Raw genomic sequence first — 20,636 nt, 5'->3', positions numbered from 1 at the left:
AAAAGACTCATTGCAAGTTATCGCAAACATTTGATTGCAGTTGTTACTGCCAAGAGTGGCAAAACCAGTCATTAGGTTTATGGGGGCTTTTACTTTTTCACATGGGTGATAGAAGTTTTGAATAAATCTTTATCTTCAATAAATGGATTGATCATTTAAAAGCTGCATTTTGTGTTTATTCATGTTGTCTTTATCTTATATTAAAATTAGTTGGACAATCTGAAACATTTAAATGTGGCAAATTAGCAAAAATACAAGAAACTTTTTTCACAGCTCTGTATACATAAACATGTGAGCAGAAAGTAATTACAGCATGTGTGGAAAACACACGTTAGACATGTTATGAAATTGGCACATAATAACACTTGAAATTCATCCTAAACACACACATACACACACACACACACACACACACACACACACACACACACGTATCAGGTCAGTTTCCATGTAGCTACTTTCACAATTAAAGACTGTAGTCCATCTGTTTTCCTGCACAGTTTGTTAGCCCCCTTTTACCCTGTTCTTCAATGGCCAGGACCCCCACTGGACCACCACAAAGGAGGTATTATTTATGTGGTGGCTAATTAATGGATGAGTGTGTTTACTCATTTAAATAGGTAACATGAGAACGAAAGAGTGCTTATGTGTTAGTGCCGTTAATTATCTGTTAATCAATCTAGTAATCTATTATCACATTTTCCTCCACTGTGCAATGTTGTGTCTAACACAGTCCTCGGTCTTTTCTGGACACTCTTCTTCATCTCCACATTTTCATCTGCCTTACTATCCTCAGATCTGTCTTTACATTTTCAATATTAATTACTTCTTACTTCATAACCATTAATTACAACTTTATGTGTCCCTCCAAGTAAAGCAATGATCTTCACTACAAATACACTAATTATACTATGATTTCATGTTTAAGATCAGGCTACACACACTTTGCTGTTAGTCAGGATGTATGTGTAAGCCCTCCGTGGAAGAAATTACTCAAGAAATCTTGAGATATGACTCTCTCTCCGCAGTTTCCCAATTGGCTTGTTGGGAGCACACACATGGGGGTTTGTGGAGCTGCCATTCAAGGAGAGTCAGTACAGATGAAAACAGCAGCCTTTCTGTGTTAAGTTTAATATACAAAAAATTAACACCTTATATTACTGCAGTGATTCTTGAACTCTGTGGTGGCACTGAATGTGGATGTGTTGGTGCTGGTTCACCGCACGTTGAAGAATATGTATCGGTACGTTTGCACAAGTGTGAAGAGTGTGATGTACTGAAGTTCTTTTTACACAGAGTCTGATTTTTACATACGATAAAACACAAGTCAAGATTTGAAAATGTACATATGCACATTAACACCGTATAACACATGAAGTTTGAAGCTGACTGACTGTGACGCTACATAAAGATTTAAAATGAGCAAGTTAGATTTATTTTTCATGGATTCATTAATAAGCAGGCTGACCAATCAGAGCTGTGTCGTCAAGGTTACTGCTGTAATTCATTTGCTCATTTATAATTTCAAAAGTGCCTGAAATTAGAAACATACTAATGCAGGACACGCCACTGTTAGATCTTCAGCATAAATCTAAATAATAATCCCACCTCCAACCAATCAAAACATATGAAACAACAGAGCTGATTTGATGGACAGGACAAACAAGAAGTAGAAATAGAGGGAAGGAGGAGATAGTGATAGCTAGTTCAGCTGTATTTCATTTTATTGATTGATATTTATTCATTGATATTCGCATCAATGTCCGACCAACAACTTAATTGCTAAACTGTATGTGAGTTTTGTTTGTATAAGAAAAGATCTACATAAACTATAACCAATATTTCTCCACTATTAAGACCCAAGTCCCTTTCTCTCCATTGATAAGCTGTAATGTTAATGTGGAACCACGCTGAGCCATTTCTTTAACTCAGTGTAATGATCATTTTCTGACAGTTTGGTATCAGCTCTCTCAGTTGGGTTATCTCACTTGGATCAAAACTTCAAGAACCCATGGTTTACTAGATTAAATCCCACATCAGCACCATAGCAATGCTACATATAGTTAAAAGTAGTTCACGAATGCACACACAAGCTCTTAATGAAAGAATAAAATAAATAGCAAAAACTGTATTAGAACCGCATTCGGTCATCAGTGTTCAGAGTTTCAGTACAGTTGAATTCATCTTAAGGCATTATTAGAAAAGTCTGTGTAATTTAAATTCATCAGCCTCAGTTCCAATAGCAACCTGTCTGTAGCTTTTGGCCAGCCTATAAAATTGTTTTGGTTAAACATGTAATGGAACCTACTTCTGTGTCATACAGTAGACATACTTCGGAATAGGACTGAGTGATAAATTGAGTGCAGTGAAATTGTACAAAGTTACTATTTTCCAAAACAATTGTTTAGAGCAGTTGCTGTGTTTTGAAGTTGGTTCATAAATCTGCACTAAATAGATCTGTACTACGTAAAAACACATTGTCCTGCAAATGGATCTTGATCTTAGACATAGAGCTGCTGGCATAAACACACAAAGCAACAGTTCTTGATTTCAGTTTGTTTGTTGTATAGAAATAATTAGAATACACATTAATTGATAACGTTTGTATATTTTCCACTTTACTTAAGGGGACACAAAAAAGTAGAAAGACATTGAGATATCAGTAACTAGTCTAGTAACAAGTCTACCAGTTTCAATAAATGGAGAGAGAGGAAATGAGAGAGACTTAAAATTATATCTTTGTTATTGGTTAATAGTGAGAGTGAGGACTTACCAGCTGTGGTGAGCGTGATCGTGGAGGACAGAAGAATGAGAGCTACACAGCTGTCCATCTTCCTCTGACCTGCACACAATCTGTTCAACTCAGCCGCAGAACAATCTCCTCCACTCCCCCAGAGAGACTGAAGAAACTGAGAAAGAGAGAGAGAGAGAGAGAGAGAGAGAGGGAGAGAGAGAGAGAGAGAGAGAGAGAGAGCTCCCCACAGCCACCAATCACACTCACTATGACCTTATTAGAAAGACGAGAGGAAATCATCAAACATTTTCAGTGACAAATCAGAGGAGGCATTTTTTTCCTTTCTCCATATTTATCAAAAGAGCGTCAGCACTGATAAACAGAACTCCACCTCCGTCTCTAGAGGTGTGTGTGTGAGGAGAGACGCTCACAGCAGTGTGGTGAGAAACACACCAACATACAGGAGACTGACTTCAGAGAGAGGGAACACTCCAGTGTAATGCAGCATTAATGCTGCACCTGCAGAGAGCTGATCCACACATTGATAACCATCTCACACACACACACACACACACACAGACACACACACTGATAACCTACTCACACACATACACTCACACACACGCACGCACGCACACTAATAACCTATAAACACACACACACACACACACACACACACACACACACTACACACACACATGCACACACACGCACACACACTGATAACCTACTCACACACATAGTGATAACCTACTAACTCACACTCACACACTACTCATGCACCCACATACATAGACACACACACATGCACACTGATAACCTATTCTCAAACATACACACAAAGATCACACTCTTACACACTGATCACCTTCACACACACACACACACACACTGATAACCTACTCTATCACACACATACACACAAACATACACATACACACATACAGACACACACACATGCACATAGTGTCATCTCTCTCTCTCTCTCTTTTTCTCTCTGAGCGGAAGTGAGTGAGTGACGGATCGTGTGTGAGTGAGAGCGGTTGCTGCTGTGAGAGTGAGTTCTCTATCTTTCTATCTTTTTTTGGCTTTTCATTGATTAACTGTGTTGGAGTTTGTTGTGATTGTGTTTAGCGGTGTGTAGTGGTGTTTAGCGGAGGACAGGTCAGGGTAGTTTAGTGGGGTGTAACGCCGGTAGCCGGCGTTTGCCGGCCGCCATGGCGGCGGCGGGGCGAGTGAGTTTTGAAAAACTTTCGCGCCGCCACGGCATTAAAATAGCGCCTGATGTGAGCTGCTCTGTGGAGGAGTGCAGCTTAGCTGTAGGTGAAATAGTGGGTTACAACAGCATCGTGTCTGCATCCAGGATGAGCGGGGCTGTGGTGGTCTTTCTAGAAGATGTGGAGAAAGTAAACACGATGGTGCAGAACGGCGTTGTTGTTCAGGGCACGTTTACGCCTGTAACGCCTCCCATTCGCCCAGGGAGAAAAATAACGCTGTCTAATGTCCCGCCTTTCATTAAAGACGAACTGATAACAGCAGAACTGTCGCGTTATGGTCAACCAGTGTCTCAAATGAGAAAGATCCCCCTTGGTTGTAAATCCCCCCTGTTAAAGCATGTTGTCTGCTTCAGACGGCAAATTTACATGATCCTGAAACCTGGTATTGACGAGGTGAACGTGGCTTTTAAATTAAGAATTGATGATTTTGACTATGTGATTTTTGCTTCATCTGATTCTATGAAATGTTTTGGGTGTGGACAAGAGGGGCATTTAAGGCGTTCGTGCCCTGAGAAGGCTGAGGAAGGCCCCGCACAGGCCTCAAACTCTGAGCCCATGGGGGTTAACGCAGGCCAGGCCTCTGACACAGAGGCTGGGCCCAGTACAGCTGAGGGGAGTGCAGCAGATCCCAGGGCAGACAGTGACACTGACGTGGACCCTGATATACAGACACAAGATGAGGAGGGGGGGTAGAGCAACTGAACCTGCTGTTAGTGTTGACAGTGAGACAGATGTAGTGACCTTAATACTAATGCTGATGTGGGACGCGCAGCAGCCATTGCTGCCGTGGGATCTGTTGTAGGAGAAGAGGGTATGGACACAGAAGCTGGGGCTGAGGAGTCTGTTTTTAAAGCTCCCTCTGGAAAAAGGAAAATGAAGTGGGCTAAGACTGGTGACAGTAAGGGGAAGGCACAGCGAGTGGCAGGAGTGCGGAGCGAGAAACAAGGAGAGGATACTGGTCTCAGTGCAATGGATGATTCTGATAGCGATCTTTCCGATGTTAAAAGTCACCGGAGTCGTAGGAGTGCATACACTTTCGATAAAATAAAGTCATTCCTTCAGAGAACATAAAACATGAAAGGGGTAGTGGTTGAAGACCACTTCCCTGATCGCAGGCTGTTTTTTGAGTCAGTTCAGGCAATTATGAGGAACGAAGGTGAAGAACAGTTTACAGTACAGGAAACTTACCGGTTGAAGAAAATTGTGCCAAAACTTAAACTAGGATTACAAAATGACAATGAGGACCGTTTCGAGACCACATAGCTTCTCCTTGTTTTTCGCTCTGCTGCTTGTTTTGTGCCACCTAAACACACATTCCTTAATGAGTAGGATCAGGGTGGGCACTCTGAATGTGAACGGAGCTCGGGACGCGTATAAAAGAGGAGGGAGTGGGAGGGAGAGGCTCTCTTCAGTCACATGAGCTCAACCAGAGGAGGGGTGGCTGTTCTTTTTGCTAAACATTTTCTGCCAATCTCTTATGAGGTTCAACATGTCATTGATGGCAGGTTTATGATTATAAAAGCACAGTACGAGCGGTTTAAGGTCTGTTTTGTGAATGTTTATGCTCCCACAGTCGGCACTGATAGGGTTTGTTTCCTTAAAAATGTTAGTGCAGCTTTGCAGAATTGCTGTTCAGATGACTTTCTGTTTATGGGTGGTGACTTTAACTGTACAGAGGATGACAGCATGGACAGGAACCACACTGAGCCTCACACCGCATCACAGCAAACTTTACGCCAGCTGCTTCAGAAACACAGTCTGTGTGATGTTTGGAGGGTTTTAAATCAGAACATTAGACAGTACTCATGGGCTCACACAAGGGAAGGTTTTATGTCACTAGCTAAGTTGGATAGGTTTTATTGTTTTAGGCACCATCTTAACACTTTTAAAGAATGTGTGATTATACCAGCTGGTTTTTCTGATCACAGTATGGTTCTGTGCACTGTTTTTATTGCAAATTTGAAGCCCAAAAGTGCCTATTGGCATTTTAACACCTCTCTACTGTGTGATGTGAATTTTAAACAAGTGTTCTCAGGTTTTTGGGCCAATTTCTAAGCAAGAAAGCAATATTTTAGTAATTTACGACAGTGGTGGGATTATGGGAAGGTTGTACTCAAGCAGCTTTGTCAACAGTATACTTTCAATGTCTCACGGCACATTACTGACTCCATGAAGCATTTAGAAGTTAAGATACTTGAACTGCAGAGACTGATGGACTCTACAGGAGACCAGAGTCACGCTGCAGATCTCAAGTACAAAAAAACTGCTCTTGCAAACCTGCTGGGCTTTAGGGCGCAGGGGGCTCTGGTCCGATCGCGTTATCAAAGTTTGACGCAGATGGATGCCCCATCTAAGTTTTTCTTTAGTTTAGAGAGAAAGAATGGCCAGAGCCGTTTTATTCACTCTCTGCGCTCTGAAGACGGGCAGGAGCTGACAGAGCCCGTTGACATTAGAAAACGGGCTGTACAATTCTCCTCAGAATTGTACAGAAGTGAGTATAAGGAGAACGGAGAACTGGCTTCGAGCTTTTATGCAGGTCTTCCAAAGGTCTCGGAGCAGCTGAATGCAGAGCTGGAAAGGCCCCTGGATGCGCAGGAGCTCCTTGCTGCACTACAGAGCATGGAGGGTGGGACTGCCCCAGGCATTGATGGCCTTCCGGTGGAGTTTTATAAGGCCTTTTGGGCAGAGCTCGGCGCAGACTTGTTGGCTGTTCTGAATGAGATTTTGGTGGAGGGCTCTCTGCCACTGAGTTGCAGGAGGGCTGTGATCACCCTACTGCCAAAGAAGGGAGACCGGCAGGACATTAAGAACTGGAGGCTGGTGAGTCTCCTGTGCACTGATCTCAAGGTGTACTCCAAAGCTCTGGCTATTAGGCTAAGAGAAGTGATGGGGCATGTCATTCACTTAGACCAGACCTACTGTGTACCTGGCAGGTCTATTACTGATAATATCTGTCTAGTCAGGGATATATTGGAAGTTTCCAATATTCTGGGTGTTGACTCTGGTCTCATTTCACTAGATCAGGAGAAAGCTTTTGATCGAGTGGAGCATCAGTATCTGTGGTACACTCTCGATGCTTTTGGTTTTAGTCCCTGTTTTACTGCAATGGTAAAGGTATTGTACCAGGACATTGAGAGTGTGCTGAAGATTAATGGTGGTTTGAGCGCTCCCTTTAAGGTTGAGCGTGGCATACGGCAAGGCTGTGCTTTGTCTGGAATGCTGTATTCTCTTGCCATTGAACCACTGCTGAATAGAATTTGCTTGATATAATGATTATGGTAAACGGGCAAGCAGATGTTGATAATTTAGTGTCTGCTGTTCAGGACTTTGGGTCTATTTCAGCTTCTAGGGTGAATTGGCGAAAGAGCGAGGCTTTTGCAGTGGGGAAATGGGTGAGTGGTTTGCCTAGTTTACCGGCTGGTATGGATTGGAAAAAGAGTGGGGTCAAGTACTTGGGTGTCTTCCTTGGGGATGAGGCCACACAGCAAAAGAACTGTGAGGGCATAGTGGAAAAGATGGAGGGTAGACTGGCACGGTGAAAGTGGATTCACGCACAAATGTCATTCAGAGGGAGAGTGCTGGTAATAAATAATTTAACAGCCTCGACCCTTTGGCATCGGTTATCTTGTATGGATCCTCCTGCTGGGCTGCTTGCTCATTTGCAAGCCATCATGGTGGACTTCTTTTGGGACCGTCTTCACTGGGTCCCTCAAGGCGTGCTTTTTCTTGGTAAGGAGGAAGGTGGACAGGGCCTAGTCCACCTAGCAAGCAGACTGGCTACTTTCCGACTGCAGTTTATTCAAACATTTTTGACTGGTTCAGTGGACTTGGCGTGGAGAAAGGTGGCCAGCGTTATTCTGCGTAAAGCAGACGGCCTTGGACAGGATACTGCTCTGTTTTTAATGAACTATAAGCAGCTACGCCTGAGTGGATTACCGCTTTTTTATCATGGATTGTTTAAGACTTGGGCACTGTTTAAAACTAACAGACTGGAACCAAGCAGTTCCCTTTTCTGGCTGCTGGAGGAGCCACTCATTAAAGGGTCACGCCTGGACATTGCGAGTGAAGGTGTACCTGGCCTCACTCAGACTCTGTGTGCCTCCAGCATGGTCAAACTTCGGCACTTGGTGGATGCAGCTGGACCAGGACTGGGGGATGCCCGGGCCGTTGCTTCCAGTTTAGGCCAGAGATCCATTCGCCATGCTAGGACTGTTCTCGATCTGTGGGGGAAACGGCTGGACCAGGTAGATTGGTCCTTACTAGAGAGCTACTGGAGTGGGGGTGCAGTGCCCAATGGAAGGGAACCATTCCCAAACACTGGCCTCACTCCTGATTTTAAAGACATATCTGGTCCTTTATTGGATCTTAATGGACTGCGAGAAATAAATCTGGGCACAGCTCCGGGTAAAATTCTCTACAAGTGTTGTGTTAAGGTGTTTAATAAATCAGTATTGAACGGGAGGGCAGACACAGTGTGGAGAGGAAAACTTGGGCTGGGGATGGACAAGCGACCGGTCTGGAGGGTGTTGTACAAACCCCCTCTAACAAAGAGATCTGGTGATCTCTAGTGGAGAATTTTACACGGGGCTGTAGCTGTGAACTCTTTTGTCTCAGTAATTAACCCACATGTCGATGATAAATGTGTGTTTTGTGGTTTTAGAGAGACTGTGTTTCACTGCTTTTTAGAATGTGTAAGACTTAAACCGCTCTTCGATACACTGGGTTTCTTGTTCATGAAGTGTGGGGAATTTTTTACATCACATGTTTTTATTTTGGGGGCTGGTTATAACAGAAAAGACAGAACAAAATGGCAACTGCTTAACTTTGCTGTTGGTCAGGCTAAGCTCGCTGTTTATAATTCAAGAAGGAACAAAGTGGAGAACAGATCTGGTTATGATGTTTTGCCTTTGTTTCTTGCTCTAGTGAAATCCAGGATTGTTTTTGAGTTTAAATTTTATAAAACAATGAATAACCTGGAAGTGTTCAACTCTGAATGGTGCTATAATAATGTATTTTGCCCTGTGGTGGAGGGAGAGTTAGTTCTTGCCAGTCCTTGGGGCTGATATTGTTTGGGGGCCGTCACATTATGTGTGAAGTGTTTATAATCATGATTTGAAGTGACTGAATAAAAGTCTCTGTTAAAAATCAAATCTCTCCCTCTCTCCCTCTCTCTCTCTCCCTCTCTCTCTCTCTCTCTCTCTCTCTCTCTCACACCTGCAGCTGTGTGGTTTCTCTGTATGTCCAAAAATGGAAGTTTTACAGGAATTACACAGTTTAACTTCAGCTGCCTGATAGATGCTTATCAGCAGAATTAACACACTACACTACATCTACTCTCATACTCAAGAAATCGTTCTAACTCACTAACTTGTTGACCCAATCAGTCGTTCACACATTTGTTTAATTGCTCTTGCAGTCACTTACTTGCTTACACATCCACTCAATAATTAGCCATCATTCAGGCATACTCGCTCAATCACTCAGAAATCTGCTCACTCACTCAGTCACTCGTTAGCACTCTTGCTCCCTTATTGGCTCACTTGCTTGCTTACTTATTGACTGATCTACTAACTGTCTGGCTGAATCTTAAATGAAACTTTCATTGTTGTCACTCATTCAGTTATTCACTCACTCAAACACACAGACACACACAAATACACTGACAAACAACTCTCTCTCACACACACACACAAACACACACACACACACACACACACACACACACACACTGATGACCAGCTCACACACACAAACACACACACACACACTGATAACCTACACACACAATAATAGACTACTCATAAACACACAGTAATAAACTACTAACACACACACACACACAATAATAGACTACTCATAATTATTATTATTATTATTATTATTGACAATATCATCCTGTGATAAAGTGCGTCCCTCGGCCCGGCAGTTCGCTGTGACAGGGGACACACCTTATGGGTAGCGTCGGGCAAGTGGTCCAAGTCACTGGAATAAATACAGCTAATTCAAGAGTCTTTCTCCCCGTCACCTTTATTTACACTCCAACACTCAGGATTATTTACATATTTACATATTTACATGCGCACACGATAAACAAAAACAAATGAAAATAGGCTCTACCACTATTGTATTGACCAATGACTGCAAAGTCATATGGGTCTGTATTTGTACCACCTTCACTCTTCCACCACGCTGAAAGAAGGGATCTCTCCCGTACCCCCCAGTAATGGCGCTTATATTCGGGGTGCTCCTCCCCTAGAATATACCATTACTGGCCAGGGTTAAAAACAAGTGCTCCAAGTAAGTAAATGTATTTACATCCAACAGTAAATCATTCGTGATCTTCCTTACTACTTAACTTTCCATTGATGATGTCACTAACACATGTTCACAGTACAGTGTACACTTATTAAACAGTTACTATGTTACTAAGAAACATTGCTAGAATCCATTATTCATTAATATCTTTAATCATTAATAATGTTTTTCTGAAGTTCAGTTTACATTCACTGTTTTAGATGGTCATCTGTCATCTAGATGGTCTGGGACTTGATTTCACTTTAGTCGAGTATTGAACGAAGTTGAGGGGCTGATTCTGGCATCAGAAGGTCTGAAAGATGTTACAGCAGCTATCAGTGACCGGTCTCAAATGGCTGCTTCTGGAACTTGAAAGAAGCCTTTGCCTTGTGCTGTGTGTAAAGATCTTAATAAAGATATCAAACTCATCTGTATGTCATAAATTTGATTGTGAAGCAGATCACTGAAATCTGATTCTTAATATTGATTGGTGATGCATACAAAACTCATAGGGGCATTAAACTAGATTAACCTCTTAAAATTTCAGACTTATGACATACTGAGGTTTATTATTTAATAAATACCCAGACTACAATGCAAACTAGCGAGTTTAGAGTTATTCTTAGGTTATGAAAGCGTGTCGTGAAACTTATAAGGAATTAAATATAGTTTTGCTTTTATCCATATTTACAACAGTTTCCTTTTTGCTTTTAATATTTTCAGTTAGAGATTAGAAACGATCATTGTAAAAATCTAAATTCAGAGCACATGCTTCAAAGTTGCAGCTGAAAACAAACCTGAATAATCTGCTGTTTTTAATCAACATATTTAATCAGATTTAATCTCATCTCGGCCCTTATTGATTAAGCTTTATAAAATATTTTTATTACCAAGCAAAGCTGTTTAAGTACACTAATCGACTTCATGACAGAGATGAATTTGCCTTCTTTTACACAGGAAGCAATCAGAAGGATGGAACCTGTTAACATTTTAGTAAAGCAACGATCGACTTCAGTACAATTCAGTTATTTATTTATAAAGTGACAAACTGTTCATTCAGAGTTTAAAGAGTTTTAACATCACAATATTATAAAAAAAAAAAACAGTGCTTTTGTTGTATATGTAGGTATCATGGAAGAGCCTGTGCTTTCATCTTGCTGCTATAGCCTCCTTGTCTGCAGGGCTTAAGTGCAGCAACTGGCCGAGTGTTCATCTCAGCACCTACAATGCAGAGCAGAGGGTTCAGCAGAAAGCCTTCATAAAGTGGTTAATCTGTCAGCTGCTTTATCAATCATCACAGACACTGTTGAGTAATATTTTCAAGTCGACTGTCCTCAGAAGGAAGTGAGGAGTGTTCAGACACAGTAAACTTGGTTCAAAACCTTCTCATCATTGTTTGAATGTCAGTATTTTTTTAATGTTAAGTATCTTCAGAAATTTCAAGCTATGTTTTTGTGCTATTTTTCTTTTATTGTTTATGATATCACCCTTGTGTGGACCTCTGCCTTCTTCTGATAAAATGGTTCAAACAAGCTTATGAAGCAGTGTGAGTCTTCGTCTCAGATGTGTTTATGTTATGAACGAAACTTAAAGAGAACAACAAATCACTTTTATACAGAGCATTTTGTGTTTGTGGTCACAAACATCACTTACTGCTCCTTTAAAAGGTGATGTAGAAATTCTTTTATAATAAAAATCCACAGTGCCAAATAGTCCTTATCTGATTTATTCAAAGAACAGTTTATATTTAAAACAGAAAAAATCAAAAGGTAAAAACAAAAAGGGAAAAAGTATTAAAACTCTGAAACCTCAGGAAATTTCATCTTTATATGTGTCTTTAAATTCTGAGTTTAATGATCAGCTCAGAGAAGAGAGGAGTACAGAATCATCTCTCACACCACAGTCATAGATTCCATACATACTTAAATCATAAGAAACTCCTGATACAAAATTCAACATGCAGTCATTATTATTCCTGTTTTTTGCTTTGCATTGTTTCATTCAAAATATTGGAATAAGAGAGATTTAATTTGTAAATATAGTATTTGTTTATTTAACCTAACCTTTTTGCCTTTTTGCATTGTTTTATTCACAGTATTTATTTGAGTTGAAAAACCCAGTTAAATATCTTTGTACTATTTTTATAATGTAGTAAAATAGTAGGTGAGTAATCTATGTTTTAGTACTGATTATTTTATTTTATTATTTTATTATATTAAATGGATTATCAAAACTAATACAGTCACGTTGTAAGTTATAACACTGAAAATAATAATTTCCTTAAATTGTAATTGAAAAAGAAACCTTTGGGAAAAAATGAATAATCTCTCAGAAAATCTGTTAACTGATGACCTTTATCACATCAGACACAAAATGTTTTCATGAGGATAAGAAAGTTGGGTTAGGAGATCAAAGTAAGATCATAATCATTTTGATGGAATAACTTAATAAGAGGAACAGTTCAAAGAAAGTGTTAATGTGTAAAATTGTAATTGTAATTTATTTAGATCATGTTCACTGCAGTCTGTTGGCACAGTCCATGTGGATTTAAAACATTTCACTGAAGATTTTTCAGTTCACAATCCAGTGTGTTCTAACATTACTGTGATAACCGATCTACAGAATCGTTCACTAATTTATCAAGAGTATTGGATGCTATACAATGTTACTCAAACATTAGAGAACATTAGAGGTTAGAATTATAGCTTAGTTACAGGATAACATGAGATATTGCAACCTTAATAGGATCAGTACACTGTAGACACTGAGAGCCAGAGTGAACAGGCTGCTGTGGGGGTGGGGGTCATTGATGACAGCGGGGGTGAAGGCAATGATGATAGAGGCAGAGACAGCAGAGTGGTGTGTAGCAGTGATTTCAGTGGTATATCCGGCAGCAGAGACATCAGCTACAGCAGCGCTGAGCTCCTACAGTATTGGCACAGAGGAGTTTCAGTGAGAGCAGGGAAACGACAGTGAGCTGTTGCAGTTGCTGGTTTGTCATTGTGCAGAGTCTGTAGTGGTTGGACATTGTCACTTGAAGACTGTCCACTGTTCTCAGTAGAGCAGCTTGGCGGTCTACAGTAGTCTCATAAATCTCTGCTGGGAGGACAGTGCTCCTTGTCCTGTAGCCCTGGGGTTGATGTACTGGGCCATTCAGTGTTATGTCTTCATGGCCGTGGACCACTTCATAAAGTGGCATGTGGCATTCACAGTACTGGGCCAGAGCACTGTCACTTCTTCAGAGAGACTGCAGTGAGTTATTCTGCTGTTTCGAGCCTCCAAGGGAGCTTTGAAAACTTTGAGCAGACTATTTCTGCAGCCTGAGCACTAAGCTATTTTGCATTAAACCTTAATAGTCTTTGAAAACCATTCAAGGTGTTTTCTATGGTGTTTACAGTAGTTGGATAAAACAGGAACTGTGCAAATTTACTCCAAAATAAATGGTATAATTTTAGGCAAAGGAAGGTATATACTATAAGTTCCAAAAGAAGAAGAAAACTTCTAATTTCTAGGAAAGAAGTTAATTAAAAAGTAATGTAAAAGTTTTTTGTAATAAAAACCCACAGTGCCAAATCACCTTTGTTTGATTTATTCAAAGATCAGTTTTATGATCAAAACAGAAATAGTAGAAAAAGAAAAAAAATTACATATAAGAAAAATATGGAAATGTGTTACTGTTCTGTTGGCCTTCATTAAGGTTGAGGCGCAGTGTAAGTGTCCTCTCTCCTGGATTCTCTCTGTGACCTCAGAACATTCCAGTTTTATTCTCTCTGTATCTTTATACTCTGTGTTTAATGATCAGCACAGACCAGAGAGGAGTACAGAATTATCTCTCAGACCACAATAATATATTTCACATATTACACACTTCAATCATAAGAAACTCAACTTATAGAATTCAACGTACAGTCATTATCATTCCTGTGTGGATATAATCTAAAATTAATAGCATAATAATCACACAGTCATTACAGGCTTGCAAGTAGCATCAGAGAGGTCTGGAGTCTTTTATTCCAGAGTACATTGTGAAAAGTGGAACCATGTTTTTGAGATTAAAATTTATGCAAAATTTTGTTTTTGATCAACTTTTATTTGAAAAGGCTAAATATTAAATGAGTTATCTATGTTTTATAATTGCTTTATAAACATTTATTACGGCCTTCCTGATTTTACATGCAAACACTGAAAATAGACAATTATAATACAAATTTATTTCTGTTAAACAGCTTCACTTCTGACCAGAACATGTTTTGGTCCTTTATCCTCACAAATTATTTACAGTAAAAATTATTATTATTTTTGTATTAAAGCCCTTTTGCCACAAAACAACCATATCCTTAAATTGTAATTAAAATGAATGCTTTTGGCAACAAATGGATAATTTCTCCTAAAACCATTCAACTGATGACCTTTATCACACCAAAAACAAATTGTTTTCATGCAGATTAAAAATTTGGATAAAGAGATCAAAGTAAGATCATAATCTTACTTTAATGAAAAAGACTAATTTGATACATCAGTAAATGTTTCTAGGTGACAAAATCTGGTAGAACTCAAAGAAAATGTAAAAAAAAAAAAAAAATTTGGAATTTGTTCACAAATACTTGAAGGGTGTTCAACCCTGTATCCCATTTATGCTCCAAAAAAAAAAAATTCATGTCATTTCTTGTGTTTGAAGAGGTTTGAATGCAGTTTCCTGAGGAAAGGCTCTAGCTGTGAGCTCTCAGTCACATGATTCATCTCTGTCTGAGCCTCCTCCTCCATGTCATCATAATCTGTAAAACAAGTGCATTAAAACTCTTATACTGATACTATTAAAAACCACATCTTTCTTATAGGTAATGTATTAAAAAAAATAGAGCCATACCAGAATACGTCTATTTGATATGCAGGCTGCAATTCAGATCAAGTCGTTCTTTAAAAGCTTCTTTTCCATATTTACCAAAGCACCACCATAATGCTAACACGTTCTAGGTGGAGAAGAAGCTAGAGAGCTGCCAGTGGATACTGAATGACTTTATTTCAGTCTGATTCACCTTCATAGTAGTCATTAGTCCAGGACTCTTCAACTCTGGTCCTGGATGGCTGGAGTCCAGCACAGATTTCCCTGTTTTTCAATTTGGTGATTAAACAAATCTAATTGAACTCATCTATTAACTACTATGTTTAGTCTGTGTGTTTGAGCAGAGAAATCAACTCTGTTTTAGTTTTGAGTGTCTGCACTGTCCCATCATTCTTAGAACACACAGATGTAGAGAGGACTGATTACTTCCAATCCTGTCTAGATGGCAGTGTTGCACTAATCATGTCCAATTTTCTTCACACTTCTTACTCACTGATACAAACTGCACTTTTGAGTTTTCAACTAAAACAATTTATAAAATAGTCACCTGAACTGTCTGCACATGAATAAATATGTGCGCACTTCACTCTCCTCGTTCATATTCATCTAGAATGCAGTCACTTACCTTTAACCCCTCTGACATCCTGTCCATCAATGATGACACCATCACAGTTCTTTGCTGGGTCTGTTACAAACATGAGAACCTGGTGTTTTAACTGAGTTGATGCTTAAGCTTAAAATTATTTGTCCACATTAAAAAAAACAAAAAAAAAACATGCCTGTCATAATGTTGGAGTTTGGTCCCGCGGTAACAGCATCATCATAGTTATCTGTCATGTCTTCTGTCAAAATGTAGAGATAAATGTCATTAAATCAGCATCAGTATCATCAGTGACTGTGTTCATGTTTGAGATTACAGTATTGTTACATTACAAGTCAAACCTGTTACAACAGCCGAGCTCTGATCAGCAGTGATGACATCATCATAATCCTCTGTTACTTCATCTTCTTCTACAAATAGAGATATTTAAAAGACATTAAAATATATTTTACACAGTTGTATTTGTAAGGTTCAGACCATCAGTGAATATATGTATTTGATTAAATTCAATATTTAAGTTAAATTTGAGTTGTTTTTGTTTAAAAAATTAAAATCAATTTGTTTACTAAACATAACTCAATAAAAATGAATCCTTATCCATCTAAAATGCTATTTTAGTCAGATTTTGCCGATAAAAAAAATACTGCCTGCACTTGTGTGGACCACTGCTGCAAGGGTCAGTAAAGGTCTACAAATTATCCAGAAAGTCATTCAAATACAGATTATTCTATTTTATTATTATTCTATTCTATTTTCAGATTATTCTATTTTCATAACATTTGTAATGATTTTTCATTTCTACTTTTTCTAAACTAAAACCCCAAAACAGAAACACACCTGCTCCGCTATCAGAGATCTGTCCAGCAGTGATGACATCATCATAGTTCTCTGCTGTGTCCTCTTTTGCTGATTCACCTACAACAATTTAAAGCAGACTGACTTTACAAACAGTGCGATCATATTTTTACATTGTGGTTTGATGTTTAAAGATAAAATCAGGTGATTAATTTAGGAACTCACTTATCAGACCACTGGTGGTGACATCATCGTAATATTCTGCATTTACTCCAGTCAGAGACTTTTCTGAAAAAATGAGTGAAATATATCATTTTTAGTTACATTTGGGGAAAAAAAATTCTCATTCAGAGATATTTTAATGTATAAATTTCAGTGTGTAAATCCATTAAAATTATGCAGGAAATCATTCTGACAGGCACTTCTGATCTAGAGATTCAAAATCAAATATATACATATTTTTTAATCAAAGAAATAAATTAGATTCACTATTAAAGGCAATTTTACTCTGAAACACTAAAAAACTGAACAGTACTAGAAAAATGTAAAGAACTAAAATGTAACTGATTCAAAAGTAAATTGTTTTTTCATAAGTACTGTACACGTCTCAAGCAGAAGTAAAAGATTTCCCAGTGGCCTGTCCTGTCAGCTGGCCTGGACAGTCTGGCTAGATGATGTTACAACGTATGATGAACTAAACAACACAGTACAGCTTGTGAACACACTGACTCTGCAGTCTGTTTCGTGATTCACGTCTTTCTGCAGTGATGTAGCATGTAAAAAAAAAAACACTCATTACCCGCTTGAGTGCAGGGAATAAAGCTAACGAGTCTATGCTCATCGCATCTCACCAAATGGAGAAGAGGAGAAAAGGTAGCGTGGAGAGAGAAGGGGTGTAAAAAGAAAAGTCTTCACTTGAAGAAGAAGCTGCTAGGTGTTCAGTATTACTGTTTCATTAAGCAGGGCAGCGACAGGTGAGACGTGTAACAACTATTTCATTTTGTGTTTTGTAGCCTACAGCATTTTAACGTTAGCTGTTAAATATTCTCATTTGATGCTTCACTGTGCAGCCCAAATTCACAAAATATAGATAGATAATATTAAAAGTACAGTTTTGCCAATCAGTACGCAGCAGTTTGATTATTTGTGACTCTTGAGAGGATGTGTCTTGAGTACTTTTCAGCTAAGGCACTGCTCATTCGTGGATGTTTTAAAAGCATTTGTTATATGAAACAAGTGTGGATCTGATTTAGATGTCTTTTTTTTAATTAGCCGTACTGTATGATCATTAATCTACTGATCTACTTTTTAAAAACTAAATTAAAATTATGTGACATGCTTAATCGTTGATGTCTGAGCTTACACAACACTTTATCATCTTATCATCAAATAACTATTTTGTTGAAATTCAGCCACAGCAATTTAATTAACTATGACCATCCTTTGACAGTATGAAATGATTCATTGTATTCATTACAGGCCTTCATCATGCCCTACAATGAAAAAAGCCTTCGATATAAGATGCATCTGTGAATCGTTGCTCAGAATTAATCTCATCTCCTTGATTTCTCAATTCCTTTTAAAGAACTGGTACTTCTAAAGGTGTTGGATTTTGCTCTAGAGTTTACTATAAAGTCAGGGCCTGAAGAACATAAGGGTGAAGGATCGACCAAGCATCACTAAGAGTAATGAGACTGACCACTAACTCACTCATTCAGAATCTCTCTCACTCACTTACTCATGAACTCACTCACTCATTGACTCATTTGCTCACTTACTCATTTACTTGCTCACTTATTCATTCAGTCATTCACTCACTCAATCACTTATGAAACTTGAAACACATATAGTATGCATAGGCTGTACAACATAATCTACAGAATGTTTTGAAAATGTGCTTACCCGCTCATATATTCTATATATATTCATATATAGAAGGCTGAGAGTGAGAAGCACAATGAGAGGTCTAGAATGGAACTTCCTACTCTAAAACAAATGCCTTTAGAGTGACAACAGAGCAAAAAACCAGACTGGCAATCCTGGTTAAACACTAAGAGGCTGTTTTCTATATTTAACAAAGCAAATAAATCTACTAAGCCTTCTAGACTAGCTAGCTATCACTAACAAACTAGGCTATAATATAAGTCTTTTTTTGTTCAGTATTGTTGATGGAGTATGTCAATTTAGGATTAACAAAATTGGAAGTGAACTGAATTTTCATATTCGAAGGTGAGCAAACCGGTCAACGGGTCAAAATGGTGCCATCCATTTTATCTCAGCCCAGCTGTCTTTGTGGAGAACAGTGAATTGTTTTCACAGCAGGGGGTTCTCACCCCCCCTTCACCCCTCATTGCTCGCTAGCAGTATAACACAGAGTAACATTTTGCACACAGAGAGCCAGCAGTGTCCTAGTTAAATTGATAACAGAGTTATGCAAAAAAGTATTTTGATTACATTGTAGCATTCATTGCTATGAAAGAAGACAGCTTATGTACAAGTCATTGTGCATTATTATTAAGATGTAGTTGGGCACAGCTACGCTGTACCTACAGAGAGTTTTGTCTTACAACTCGCTCTAAGCCTCGCTACGTCTTGCTTTCTCAGCTATCAGCATTAGACTGATTGATTCCAGGTGAATGTGATTTTCACTCTGCTGGCGGAATGGCCACTAGAGGGCCTGCAGAAAGAGTTTAAAAATCTGGAGCTGGCTCAGTCTGCTCCAGTAAAGGAACATAAAGGCAAAAACTGTATATGAACTGCATTTCCTGTGTGCAGGGATGTAAAGGTATGATGGAGAATACAGATTAAACCAGAGATCCTCCCTTTTAAAGCTATAGCTGTTTAAGAGCAGTATGATCGACTGATAACTTGTTTGGTCAATTACTATCAATCAACTACACAAATACACTGACTCTCTCTCTCTCTCTCTCTCTCTCTCTCTCTCTCTCTCACACACACACAGACAAACTATAAACTCACAAATACATACACAGATAAACTATACACATGTATACACTCATAAACAACTCACACCCCCCACATACGCACATACACACACACAAACACACACCCCAGTGTCACTTTTTTGATCATTCACTAACTCATTTGGTCCCCAGGTTACAATAACTAAATTGGATACTCACTCCCTCACTCACTTACTTGGTTGTGAACTTGATCACTCAATCACTTGGTCATTCACTTGGTCACTCACTCATCATGTGGTCACTCACTTGGTCAATTGGTAACTCGGTCACTTAATCATTTGGTCACTCATTCTGTCACAAATTCAATCAGTCACTCACTTGGTCGATCACTTGATCATTCACTCAGACACTCGTTCAGTTGTTGACTTGGTTTCTTACTCAGTCACTTAGTCACTCAATCACTAACTTGGTCACTCACTCATTGCTCAGTCATTCACTCATTCAGCCACTAATTTGGTTACTTACGCAGTCACTCTTTCAGTTATTCTGTTACTGGATCACTAACTGAACACTCACTCAGTCACTCTGTAACTTAATCACTTTGTCATTCATTCATCACTCGGTCACTCACCTGGTGACCATGCAAAAACACACACACACAAACACACACGCACACACACACACAGTATTGCCCCTTCTCTGTCTCTCTCTCTCTCTCTCACACACACACAAACACACCTGCAGCTGTGTGGTTTGTCTGTATGTCCGTTTTACAGGAATTATACAGTTTAACTTCAGCTGCCGAATAGATGCTTATCAGCAGAAATAACACACTACACTACATGTAGATCTACTCTAACTGCACATTTCATCTAACATACACTAAACTCTCATTTTTTACAATCACTAAGAAGCATTTTTCAGTGCTAAGTTCACTTTTTCAGAACTCTTCACACTCCTCTCTGCAGAAACCTGCTGCCCAGCACAGCACTTGTACTCAAAATGCTCTACAGCTATAAAAACACTGCAGAAACATTGCAAAATACGTTAATTCCAATAAAACATCAACACTAGTGTTCTTACAACAGGAATACTGTGTCACTCACAGCACAATCACCTCAGACACACTAACCACTGTTGGCATTGTGGTAAATTCACTATTTTGTTT

The sequence above is a fragment of the Colossoma macropomum genome, unplaced genomic scaffold (genome assembly GCF_904425465.1).
Source record: "Colossoma macropomum unplaced genomic scaffold, Colossoma_macropomum, whole genome shotgun sequence".
Classification (NCBI taxonomy): Eukaryota; Metazoa; Chordata; class Actinopteri; order Characiformes; family Serrasalmidae; genus Colossoma; species Colossoma macropomum.
The sequence above is the reverse complement of the archived record's forward strand: the minus strand, read 5'-3'. Positions refer to the sequence as shown.